This window comes from Rhea americana, unplaced genomic scaffold (assembly GCF_003343005.1).
Source record: "Rhea americana isolate MKP2758 unplaced genomic scaffold, rheAme1 scaffold_100, whole genome shotgun sequence".
Lineage (NCBI taxonomy): Eukaryota > Metazoa > Chordata > Aves > Rheiformes > Rheidae > Rhea > Rhea americana.
In genome coordinates, this window is record NW_028185040.1 from 1,133,942 (window position 1) to 1,146,780 (window position 12,839).

General features: G+C 42.5%; 1 protein-coding gene across 1 annotated transcript in view; it reads left to right on the forward strand.

Moving 5' to 3' along the window:
* Positions 1 to 12,839, forward strand: part of PDE1C (phosphodiesterase 1C) — a 359,821-nt gene that overhangs the window by 336,765 nt on the left and 10,217 nt on the right. The gene's annotated exons all lie outside the window — the stretch shown is intronic.

The following is a 12,839-nucleotide window of genomic DNA, read 5'->3' on the forward strand; positions in this document are numbered from 1 at the left end:
CAGGACAGGGAAAAAATCAGCTCTGCCTCACGGCACGAGCATCTTCCCTGCCGGGAGAGGCGAGCGTGCTGGCAAACTCAGTTAAGCGAGGTGATGGTGGTGGTGGGGGTGTGTGCGCAGAAGCCTTGGTGCGTAGCTCAGGGAGCCAAGAGGCGAGCTGCAGCCGCTGTGCCGAGGGGCGCGAGGGCGGTGGGAAGGGGCGGGCGGGGGGCGGCTGGTGCTGTGCGGGACGCGGGGGAGCGGCGAGGATCAAACGCGGAGGGAGGAGGCAGGGCACGTCCGGGAGCAGCCCGAGCCCCAGCAGCAGCCGCGCAAGCGATGGGCGGCGATGACTGCGGGGTCGGTGCACGTACCTGGCCCCCACGAGTTGCACAAGCTTGGCATTTACGCGGCCCCGCCGGGAGGCTTCTGCGGCCGCCGGGCGTTTGCCAGTAGAGACCAGTCTGTCCTATTTTAGCCCCTTGCTTTGGATGGAGCTGTTATTTCAACCGAGGGAAAAATATACAAACACGCCTGCCGTCGGCAAAGCTCTGGCCGAAATGCCGCCCGCTGGAGGGGTTATGAATGGCCCCTCTCTTGGTATTCATTTGCAACAAAACTGATTTTGTCTGCGCTGTTTCACTAAATCGTCCTCAAAAACGGCGACTGCTCCCACAATTTTGTTGCAGTTGTCTGGCACTCCCCCCCACCTTCCCCCCGGAAAAACAAAAACAGTGATTGCAATTCAATAGCAGCAGCATGGGCTGCGTGCTTTAAATTACTCAGGGTTTCTTTCATAAATAATATATTGTACAGATGGCCCAAGGGGTGGGGGGGGGGGTGAAGGGGTAGTTCCCAGTTCTGAGATCCTGCTCCTGCTGGGTCCAATTCTGTGCAGTAGCTTTACTTTACTTCAACTTAAATGGTCAGAGGGCACCACCTGAAAGTGCTGTGAGCCTTCCCGTCGACGTCTGCGGGAGACAAGGGTGTCCGGTACCTCGCGGAGGGTAACACTAATGTATTCAGAGACCCATTTTTAAAAGCAAGTTTGGAAACACTTAAATCACTCTGGAAAAATGGAATATAGGCTCCTATGGAAAGCAGCATAGGATTTTTTTTTTTGGTGGATGGCATTTTCTAATTGAACCCCCCCCCCCAAAAAAAATACCCCACCCAAACTCTGAAACTGCTCATAGGAAAAAAACTGATTTTGATGTGATGCCCATTTCAGTACCAATTTATTTTTTCTTTCAGCATTGTCAAGATCGCTCTGTTGCAATGAGTTTTAAATAAAAATACTCTATTTTTACATCAGAATGCCTTTTAATTAGAAACACAAGTTATTATGCATCTTTCTATGAAGTGAAGAAAATCAGAATAAGAACACTGAAATAATCAGATCTGAAATAATTTTTGAAACTCAGCTCAAGATTTTCACATTTTGATTGCCCCAACTGAAAATAAGAAGGTAATTTACAATGCTGAAAAAATTCTCCAGGGTTGAGAAAGTCATTGCCTATTCTAGCCCCTAACTCCTAAGGATACTTTTGGGGTATTACGGCTTTAATCATACAGAAGGAGGGCTATCACAAGTGGCAAGATCACATATCTAACTCTTTTTATCTTATAGATTTGGCAAAAATATCAGATGTTGTAAGATGCCAGAAATCATCTTACTCTAGCAGAAGATTTCTCCCAGTTTCTCCAGTGGGACTTTCACATGAACAGTGTGGCCAAGGATTTACTCCCAGATCTTTTTTTTCTTTTTTTTTTTTTTTCCACAGTTTCCACAGTTGTTTGTTGTGCTGCTTGTAAAAGGGTTGGGACTCCTTCCAATTTCACAGTCCTTCCTGCTCAATTATCTCACAAGGATGGCCAGGAAAATAATCTGAGTCTGTAATAACGCTGCACTTTAACCCTCCTCTTCCCTTGCATGTGAATATTCCACTGAGCACTTAAGGACCTAGTCATGTAATTAAGGATAAGCACATGTCTAAAAGTTTCCAGGCCAGTGCTTTAGAGACAGGCAATGAAGCTTTGACAGATGGGAAAAGAGAGGACAACTTTACAGAAAAAAGATATATATATATATATATATATATATAAACAAAGCTGTTACCTATCTATGCATTTGCTATTTTTTTATTTTTATGGTTTGATTTGCATTTCATGAGTGACATTTTCAAATGTCCAAAGGGCAGTGAGAATTGGACCTTCCTTTGATTCTTCTTGCTGTTAAAACTTTTCTTTTCTATTCAAAAATGTCTGCTTACTGAAGCTTTTCAGATGTCATAGCATTAAAAAGTGAATGATTTCTTGAAAGATGCATGATGCCCCTTGATGATATGCTTTTTTTCCATCGTAGGGCTATAGATGGCTTTGCAGTGCAAACACAGCTGGCTTTTTATCACTGCAGTAACTTGTAAAGATTTTTCCCAGCTACAACTTTGCATGCAGTCAACTCATTCTGAATCTGAAGACCAAAATCAGATCTCACTCACGGCAGTCAGTCCAGTATGATTGAGTTGAAACACTGGATTTGTAGAGGTGGATTTATAGAAACATAGAGAACTATTCCTTACAGATTGCTGGTGTCCTGCTTGTTCTGGCATGTGTGAGAATACAGAATCACAGAATCAGTAAGGTTGGAAGGGACCTCTGGAGATCATCTAGTCCAACCTCCCTGCTCAAGCAGGGTCACCTACAGCATGTTAGACAGGGCTGCATCCAGGTGGGCCTTGAAGATCTCCAGAGAAGGAGACTCCACAACCTCTCTGGGCAACCTGGTCCAGTGCTCCGTCACTCTCACAGGGAAGAAATTCCCCCTCACGGTCAGGCAGAACTTCCTGTGGTTCAATTTCTGCCCATTGCCTCTAGTCCTGTCACATGGGACAACTGAAAAGAGTTTGTCCCCATCCCTGTCCCCTCAACACCCTCCCTTAAGGTACTTACACACATTGCTAAGATCCCCCTTCAGTCTCCTTTTCCCCAGGCTGAAGAGGCCCAGCTCTCACAGCCGTTCCTCATAGGACGTAGCGCTCCAGCCCTCTGATCACCCTCGTAGCCCTACGCTGGACTCTTTGCAGTAACTCCATGTCTCTCTTGTACTGGGGAGTCCAGAACTGGATGCAGTACTTGAGATGAGGCCTCCCCAGGGCTGAGTAGAGGGGCAGGATCACCTCCCTCGACCTGCTGGCAACACCCTTCCTAATGCACCCCAGGAGACCACTGGCCTTCTTGGCCACCAGGGCACATTGCTGTCTCATAGTCAACTTTTCGTGCAACAACATGAAATCTCACACAGCCACAGTGAAACATCTCCCCTTGTGACTTGGATCATATATTACTTTTTCATGCCTTTCATAATCTTCTGCAATAGCTCTGCATGAAGACTACCATGAAGACTAGTTCTTATGATGTGATGTATAAAACATGAATGTTGTGTTAGGTTTTAGGGGGTTGGCTTTTGGGGAAGTACTAGTTGAGGCAGAGTATTATTAGGCCTTGATTCATACTACATGATTTTTGTTTGGAAGCCTTACATTAACTAAAACCCTACCATTGGGGTGGGAGAGGAATTACTTGAAGCAGATGCCCCAGCTTGGTCTGGCACTGAGGCCAGCAAAACCTCAGACTCCATGAGGCCTTTTAAAATGCTGAGGTCTGTGTTTTCTCATTTCCTGCCTTCCTCTCTGTACCTTCATTAAAATAGTTCTACTGGTGATGGATTGCTGTGCTAGCCCTCTTTAAAATATGCTGCCTATTTTATGGTCTGGAAAGAACACTTTATATGCAAGGAAGGCTACATGCAAAGCATGGGTGAGGAGCAGAGTGGGTGATCTTGCATGCAGAGGTGAGGTCCAGTCTGCTCTGAAGGAGGAGAGGCTGAGCTCTGCAGGAAGGAGATAGGGCCATCAAGTGAGTCTGCTATCACAGTGTTTACATGCAAACCCTTCCCTCTAATGAAGTGGGGGTGAGCAAGGGTATTCCTGCCAGAAGGTCCACTCTTCTATAGATGCTGTGTTGTCACTTCCACATAGCCCAGAGCTACTGCAGAAGGTTAGGAAAGGCATGAAAAAGTAACATATGATCCAAATCACAAGGGGAGATGTAGCTGTGTGGGGTTTCATATTCATTTACTTGTGTTACGATTTGCTCAGATTCCGCTTTGAACCCTTGGTACACTTTATAGATGAAATAGGAGGTACTGATAAGCGAAGTTTCATTTTAACAGGTCTTAAGCATTTATAAAACACTCGTGATCTAGATTCAAATGCCTCCTCTATGCAGCAACCCTTCATTATATCAAAGTTAATACTCCCTCTGGATAAGCAACCCCAGGCCCAGCCCCCTCCTGATGTGCTCAAGCATAGCTCCATCCTGTGCTGTTTATTTCTGTGCGAAAGTGTACTGCACTGTGTAGAAAGTTTGGTCCAGAAGTATGTTAACTTCTGAGCCTCTGCATACAAGCACATGTCCAAAGTTACTTTGCACAATTTAGGAACTGTATCTTGCAAGGACACATTTATTTATTTAGTTACTGTATAAATGTTGTCATAAGTATAAAACAGACTGTGGTTGATTTAATAAGTTACTTTGCAGCCAGCGTAGGTTGATCAATAGATCAATGCACAGTGTTGTATTTTATCAAATAAATTGCATAATGCAGGGTTAACATTTATCTTAGGTGGTTTCCCTTTTAGCTGAGGAAGTTAAAAATGAAATGGATTATTGAAATGTGTGCTCAACATGCCTAACTTTGCAGACAAATCATTATAAACATCTGCATTTTCCCTTGTAGATGAAGGAAGTGCATATAAGGCATATAGGTTGCACTTATCACAGACYTGAACTTATAGCTAGCTCAAGATTATTAAAATCAGCCTTATATTAGGCGAATTGTTGCCACGTCCTAGAAGACAGCATGTTTGTCTCAGGTCCAAGAGGGAAACCATCTGTGTTTGCTGTACTGCTGAGTGAAACCTTTGAGGCCAAAGCAGTCTCTAGGGCCCAAAAGAGTCTGAGATTCGTATCTACTGTGACAGATGGCCCATGCAGACATTCTCCCTGCTGCCCCTGCGAATGTTAGGAGGACTATGAGGGAGACCCAGAACACTGTGAGAGAATAACCCCATACGGAGTGGTAAAGGGAGTTCCTACGTCAAAGGCAGAGGGTCATACCAAGCTTCTTGTGCAATGCTGAGGAAAAGGGAAGTCATTTTAAGTTGTCACGCAAATGGCTGTAAATTAGCCTGTGCATCTATGTTTAGACAGATAACTTTAGCATTTTCTGCTGTATCTCGTCTACAGCTGAGTGTTCTTGCTTATTCCAGGAAGGGTAAAGCTGGAGAAAACAAAGAAAGAACAAGACATGGCTTTAAATGAGGCAGAAAAGTTTTCTAGTTYGGAGCTGTTTTAAAGACTCTGTTGCATGGTTTTCATTGATCCTTGCTTCAGGAGGGTTTGGGGCTTGCACTTAGGGAAAGACAGATGTAAAAACCCAGTAAATGGCAGATGGTAATAGAAAATTGTATTCCAGAGAGACTTGGGACAAAGAAATAGCAGATGACCTCTGGCCCATGTAACTTGTACACCTCCTTAAATGCGCAGCTCATATGCAGTGTGGAGTCAAGGCGGGGGCTGGAGCTGAGAGCAAGACCCTGGTTGCCCTTTGTGTCAGAAGTTTCTCTCCTTCCTCTCCCAGAGGGTTTAGATTTGTCATGTTGGTTTCTCTTCCTGGAGCAGCCACTGCTATTCCTCATCCTCCCTACTAATTTCTTGATCTAGTTCAGTACATGCTGCATCACTTTTTTTCCCTTGCATAGATGCAGAGGGTTTTTCTGGTAAAACAGCATAGACTTAGCAAGATCATAGCATTTCCCAACTATGCATCTGAGCATTATATTTTCAGATAACAGCACAGCCCTTTTGCACTTATACCTTAAAATATAAACAGCTTATAAAAGACTTCTGAGTTTGTTCTTCTTCCTAATGCCCTCCATGTTGGCTGTGTTATTTTACTAAACTGTAAGCCTAGGAAGAAGACTGCTTACCTGACTGGAAATTACATGCATGATTGATTGCAAGAAACCTCAGCATCTACAGCATCTGCTCATCTCCTAAACTAGAGGCAGAAACACATTAGCAAACTCCAATGTCCTGGGCCTCTCTGTGCCTATTGGTAGGACAGCAGAGAAAGAAGGTTGTCTGAGCCCTTGTGTTTGTGAACCCTCCTGATAAGGCTATTTCAGCATGCCTTATCCAGGAAACATTGCATTAAAAGAGGATAGAAATCAGACCCCAAGACTTTCAATCCAGGCCATGAAACAAAGGAGCAAGGAACAAAGCATTCTACACAGGCGTGTTTTGAAAGAAATTTAAGGACATTAGACACTTCGTCACTTGGATTTTTTTCAGTTTGTTGCAAGCATCTTGAAAACTCTACTAATCTTTTATTCTTTGCATTACAGCAGCACCATTGACCCTTTGCTAGTAATTTCACAGAAGCATATTGAGAGCTTATATTTGTGCTGAAAAAAAAATCCATTTTAACTGGCAAAGGCAGTTTCGTAGCTAGCTCAGTTCACAAGGGGGGACCTAGTCAGAGATGATGACTTGTCCAGCATCACTCAATCATCTGTCTCAAAGCTGGAAGTTGCATCCCATGCAATTCTGAGCACTTCATCTCCGCAGGAGGTGATAAAAACATTAGCTTTTGTAATAGTCTGAGAATTTTTCCTTTGACAAAGAAAAATAAATCTAGTTTTCAGTACTTTTTTTACTTACAATCCTGAAAAATTCAGTAAATGAGAAACTGTAATAGATTAATTGATGCTGGCTAGGTGGAGACAGAGGATGAGGGCTGGAGGAAGTAGAGTTCTCCATGCCACAGCTCTGCCACTTTATTCTGGATATCATCACTGACTAATATTAATGTAGGCCCTTACTTGGTCAACTGACTGGTCCAGTCAGAGGCCCAGTGCCCACATAAACACAACTGTCTGCAAGGAGAAACTTTCTGGTGTGAGATGCCAGCCTGTAAATCCATGAGGGTTCACATTTTACTGACATTACACTAACCGGACTTTTATATGTCTTTGGAAAATGTAGTACATCCCTGTGGTGCTGTGGAAATAAAGGCATATAAGGCAAGATTTAGCAGACGGATATAGAGGATCAGGTCTATCTAAACTCTGATTGTCCTTAATGGAAATAATAGTTGCCATGGGGTTGGGGGGATATTCAGTAGAAATAACACTTCCTGCTTGCCCTGCTCTTACACATATCACAGCGCATTTACTATGGCTCGTCAGGACAGGATGGTGAGCTAGAAGGAGATTTTGTTGACCCTAATATGGATATTGTGTGATGACAGGGTTAGAACAGCAGGTTTGTTATCATGAGACTATGCTTTTGAGGAGAACAGTTGTTTTTGTGAGTTTTTTGGTGCCTACAGTATACATACATACATATATAYACACACACACACACACATATGTATGTATATATGTATGCTATGAATATTATCATTCTTAGAGCTGGGGAATTTTTAACAAAGGGTTTTTACTTGCTCAGTTAAGGTGGTATAATAAAGATACAAAAGAGCTTTGCATGCTGTTGACCAATGAAGCAAGACCCAGTTCACTTTTGGGCATCTTACTGAGTGCCTCTGTCCTTAACAGCTTGCTCTAAAGCCCCCCGCCAAGCATTTCTCTGCTGCTTTGCTGCGAGAAGGCGGCATGGAGAGAGYGCTCCAACCTCCTGCCAAGCACAAGGATTTCTTTGCAGCAGACTGTCACCTGTCTGGTCTTGCAGATGGGGCAGGGCTGTGTCTTGTCCTGGATTGTACAGGATGGTTAATACAGTTCTGGCCTTTACTTTCTTCCCATCAGACACACCACCAGATGTGATGGGAGCTTTAGGCTGAAGTTTGCCATCATAAGGCAATGCAGAGAGGATGTCATACACAGAAGGAGAACTGTTGTCACATCWGCTCCTCAACAGTGGTGCTAACAGCAGGATAGAAGCAAAATATGCCAGTCCGAGACCGCCATCGAGGGTAACAGGCCCATATGCCAGCCAGTGCTGCATTCAAATGCAATTACCAGTACGGTACTTGTGACAGRTATTAAAGTTGGCCTGAATACTATTTCTGGCAATATAAGACACTGTGTCCCTGCCATAGATACTACTATCAAAAAATGAACAGTTGCTGCAAATGTGCAGTACTTTTTCCAATATCTTTGTCCATATCCTTCAGCTTTCAATTTACAATCCAGTTCAGCCAGCATTTTGAAATGAAGGGGGAAAAAAAGTGTTGTAATAGTTCTCGCATGGTTCCTATTGCTAAGCAAATTATTACATATTATTAGGAGCAGGATAGCATCCTCTGCCCGCAATAATGTGTTTCATTACAACCCATTGTATAATTGAGATATTTAAAAATATTTGAAAGAGAGAAAAAAACCCCAAAGACCCCATGCTGCATGGGATTTGTAGAAGCAGCTTTGCTTCCATTAGAAACACGCCTGTAATTACCCTTAATTCAGTGCCTGGATTTTAAAATCACAGTTCTAGTATTACAAAGGTGTGTTGGTCTTTAGCATTTTATACATTTTTTATATGCTGTCAGTAGAGCTGAGCCCAGCTGAAGGTTTGGCAGCAAGCTGCTGAACACAGGGCCTAGCATGGGCACATTATGTTTCATTCATCGGAGTCRTATAAGCTCTGCTTCATGTGGGATTTGTGTAAATACTTGCACAGAGTCCTTTTCCAAAGAAGCTTGTTCCTAGCAAGGTGTTAAGCTTATTAGCAGGGCAAAAGGAAGACTGTGCTCCTACAGTTTCTGATTCAGTTACTATAGAGTACACAAAATCCTAATTTTACTGCAATCCAAGGCAAAACTCCCACTAGCTTAGGGGGCCAAGATGGACCAAAGTTAATTTCCCAAAGCAACATAAAAACCAAAAATTTTCCCAGAAGAGAATCCAATGGGATTTGGACCTCAGGAGATGGAACTCTCTGTTGTCTCAGAAAGACAAATTCTGTTTCTAATGAGGTAGGCATTAGAGTGAGGAGCATTGCCACAATACACACAAAATGTGCTCAGTTTTATCAACTAATGCAATATATTTTCAGCTTTGTGCATAGAGTTTTGACGTTATCAGGATGAATTGGGAAATTTTTCTTCCTCTTAGGGTAATCATGCACATATTCAATGCCAGTGCTATTATTTTGTCCTGCAAGGTATTGTGTACTTTGTRGGAATATGGGTTTTTTTGAAGTAATATTCACAGTGAAAAGTGACCATTTAGGTGACATGAAGAGAACAATGCCAGAGTAAATAAAGAGGTTCCTCATAGAGAGGAGCTTTTGTGGAGCTGGTATTCAATGGTCAATATATATTTCAGTTACATAACAAAATTGCTTCATTTTAAGCACTCTCCAACCACCAAGTGTCTATTTGCCAGTAGTTTAATTAAATGCTCATTGTTTGGTAGGTTTCCTGCTTATCAGTAATGAAATATCAGAACAATAACTGCTAATATCAGGAAATTTTATAGAGATAAAAGCAAGCTCCTTCTGTTTTATAATAGTCCCGTGAGACCACAGAGGGCTTGCTTTTTGTTCAGCAGAGCCAGGAAATTATTAACATAAAACATGATAGAAAGCGTGTTCAGTTCTGCCAGCAAGTAGGTTTTGAAAGCAAGTTGAATTGCATTGAACTCTCCTCCAATTACATGAATTCTGATCCATTCATGAGGATTTTGTGGGAGAGCAGCAGCAGATGCCCACCTTCTGTGGCCACTTTCACAATTGCTCCTACATGTAAGGTAGAAGTGGTGGGAGGACCAAATCATGACCCTGTGAAAGTAGCATTGTGGGTYCCAACTGCAAATCCTCCACAGGTAAGTAAACCCACTTTTCTACTGGCACTGATGAGTAATGGCCTGTTTTCTAGAGGCCAGACCTATGAATGTACTTACAACTCAGAACCAAAGTTGCAGCTGAGCACCTGTAAAACCAGGCGAGAGGAGATCCTGTTCCCTCCACTGCCCCTCTGACCCCTCCACCTATAGCAGTGAGGAGGGGTGATGCTGGAGGAGCCACGGGGGAAGGGAAAGGCAGGCATGGTCCAGCCATTGTGCCAATTAATTTTTAATTTTCCTGGAAAGTGGGACAGCTTCATCCATCCAGACAGCTTACATGCCAGGCCTTGGGACACACTGTGCGCCTATCCCTCTATGGAGACACCTCACCTCAGTTTGGGATCAGTGGTGGTGAGAATGGGAGTAGAGGTTGAATCTGTTTCACTCACATATCCGTGGGCCCAAACAGACAAAAAGAATTCACTGCTTCTCTCTCTTCTCCACATATTCCCTTTCTTTCTTTCTTTCTTTCTTTCTTTCTTTCTTTTTGCATGGCTGGCCACCAGTTCCTGAAGAACAGGACCTGCTCCTCCTTCTCAGCCTGCACAGGCTTTGCTCCATTGGGTGGCATTTGCAAAAGCCATTCTTTAACCATTATGGAGAGATCTGGAAAATCAACCCCATGAGGAAAAAAATACATACCAATGATATAGTGTTGAGCTTAACTTCTTTGAGAATGCAGACCCAATGGCCTCGTAAACACCAAGTGCCCTTGGACTCATAACCAGCCCTGTGCAGGACTGCATGAGACAGATGTGAAAGCAGCTTCTTGTTCTACCTTAGACACGTAGATGCCTACTAGTAATAATACTAAAAAGCAATCAAAAGCAGTTTCGTTCCAAAATTCAAGAGCCTATCTGTGCTTCTGCAGGGAGCAAATAGGGACTCTGTAAGAGCAGAAATAAGTACTGAAGCCTCTTGAGAATATTGCAGATCTATTTTTCCCCTTGTTAAGTCTTTCAAATTCATGTAAACACAAAATTCACCGTAGTCTTGCATGGTGATATAGCACTGAAAAAGGTACCTACCATCCCTCATTTCATGTAAAAGGACTTAATTTTAATCAGAAGGAGAATGGAGGATTATTTTTTGCTAATTAGTTCTGAAAATGATTGACTTTTGACAAGTCACTCTCTCTTTTGGGATTCCATAGATGATGTGAAAGTGATGCTACATCATCCTGAAACCTTCTTGGTCATCTACAGGATTCGTTATGGTCCAGTTTTAAAAAAGTTCAGCTTTCTGATTTGGTTAAAAAGAGCCGACTGTGTGCATCCATGATGACATGGCCAGGCTGCTTATGGATACCTCTTATTTACACCTCTGCTGGGTATAAATAACAATGTCATAATTGAGAACAGGAGGGCTGTGTGTTATTTTCTTCATGTCATAAAATTGGGGAGAGGGAACAGTTTTGTGTAGTTATTGATTTCCAGCTGCTTAATTAGTGTTTACAATATCTCTCCTTGAAAATAGCCATGTGCATTTCATTCCCTATTTGCTTGTTTAATTTAATTTAATCAATTGCTACACACCTGTTTCCACTTACTTAAAACAAGCATTATCTCCAGCGTAACAAATATGAAACAACATTAAAAGTAATTAATCTTTATCCTTGCTGTGTTTCTCTTGGAGTGTTATAATTGAGAACCCAAGCTATAAAATAATCAGATATCAAGTTTATACCTCAAAACACCAACACACACTTCAACCTTTCTTTAAAGAGTACAGGCAGATTTGAACACAGCTGCAGAGAAAAAGAAGTAAGATGGCTTCTAGGATATTTGACAGGATTCTTTGTTATTGAATGATAGGAAGAGGCAACTTCAGAGGATATCGAGCAGATATTTCATAAATGATATCAAATAGAGATGAATTCCTCTTTAATTTTATCTTTTCGTCATTATTCCCAAACACAGGTACCATTGTATATTGCCTACTTTCCTAATAAGATGTAGAAAGATACATCCAGCTAAGTTTCTAGAACTTCTGCTTGTAAAAATAAYCTTGAACTAGGCTCAAAAATGGTAAGGCAATTAAAAAAAACAACCTTTTTTTCCTCCCTCTTTTAATGATTTCTGAGCTCTTGTTAGTGCCGAGAATGACATCCAGAAGTCAGACAAAGCCAAGGTGCTGGCGTTGATCAGCAGCTGCCTTCTGCTGGGTTGGGCTGTAACACTGCTCTTGCCATAACACCCCCGGAGGGGCACCTGGCTTGTCCCAGTTCATCTTTAAAAAACAGCCCCAAGACTCTCCTTTTGTCTCTGGAGAGCATAACCGCTAACAACCATAAAGAAGCAAATTAAGCAGAACGTCACTTGCTCTTTTATTTGCTATTAGCTGATAAATGAAATCAGCAGCGTGGAGTTAGTGCCTGAGAAGCCCTATGCTTTCACATAGCCCCTGAATCCTTCCAGCTCTCTTAGACTTTTGGAGTTTCTACCTGTCTCCTTATTCTCCTTCCTTGTGGGATCCAAGGACATACCTTTATTCCTACAAAGTGCATTAGTGACTGGGACAACAACTTCATACAGTTTGTATGTCTCCCCTGCTGGATCCTGACTTCCAACTGTGGACAAAGAGAACAATAATCTAATGCAATAGAAGAAACTCCCAGAGACCCCAAATTAAACTGAAGATTTTTTCTCAAATTTGCCTTCCTTATTTCTTTTTTTCAGAGTCTGGAAATCCCCAGAAAGTCTGACATAAGTCCCTAACTCGGCTGGTTTCTGCAAACAGAATGTTGCCAGATGACGGCTCACGCTTCACTGACGTTCTGTCATCTTTTGCTGCTAACTATGGATCAGTGTCTGTCTCTACAGCCTTTTTAATAGGTACTTTATTATTTTGACACATTTCCTTCCCTCTTGTTAATCTAGGGATTAACAATGACATGCCTAAATTCATGCTTAACTGTGTTAACATTATCCC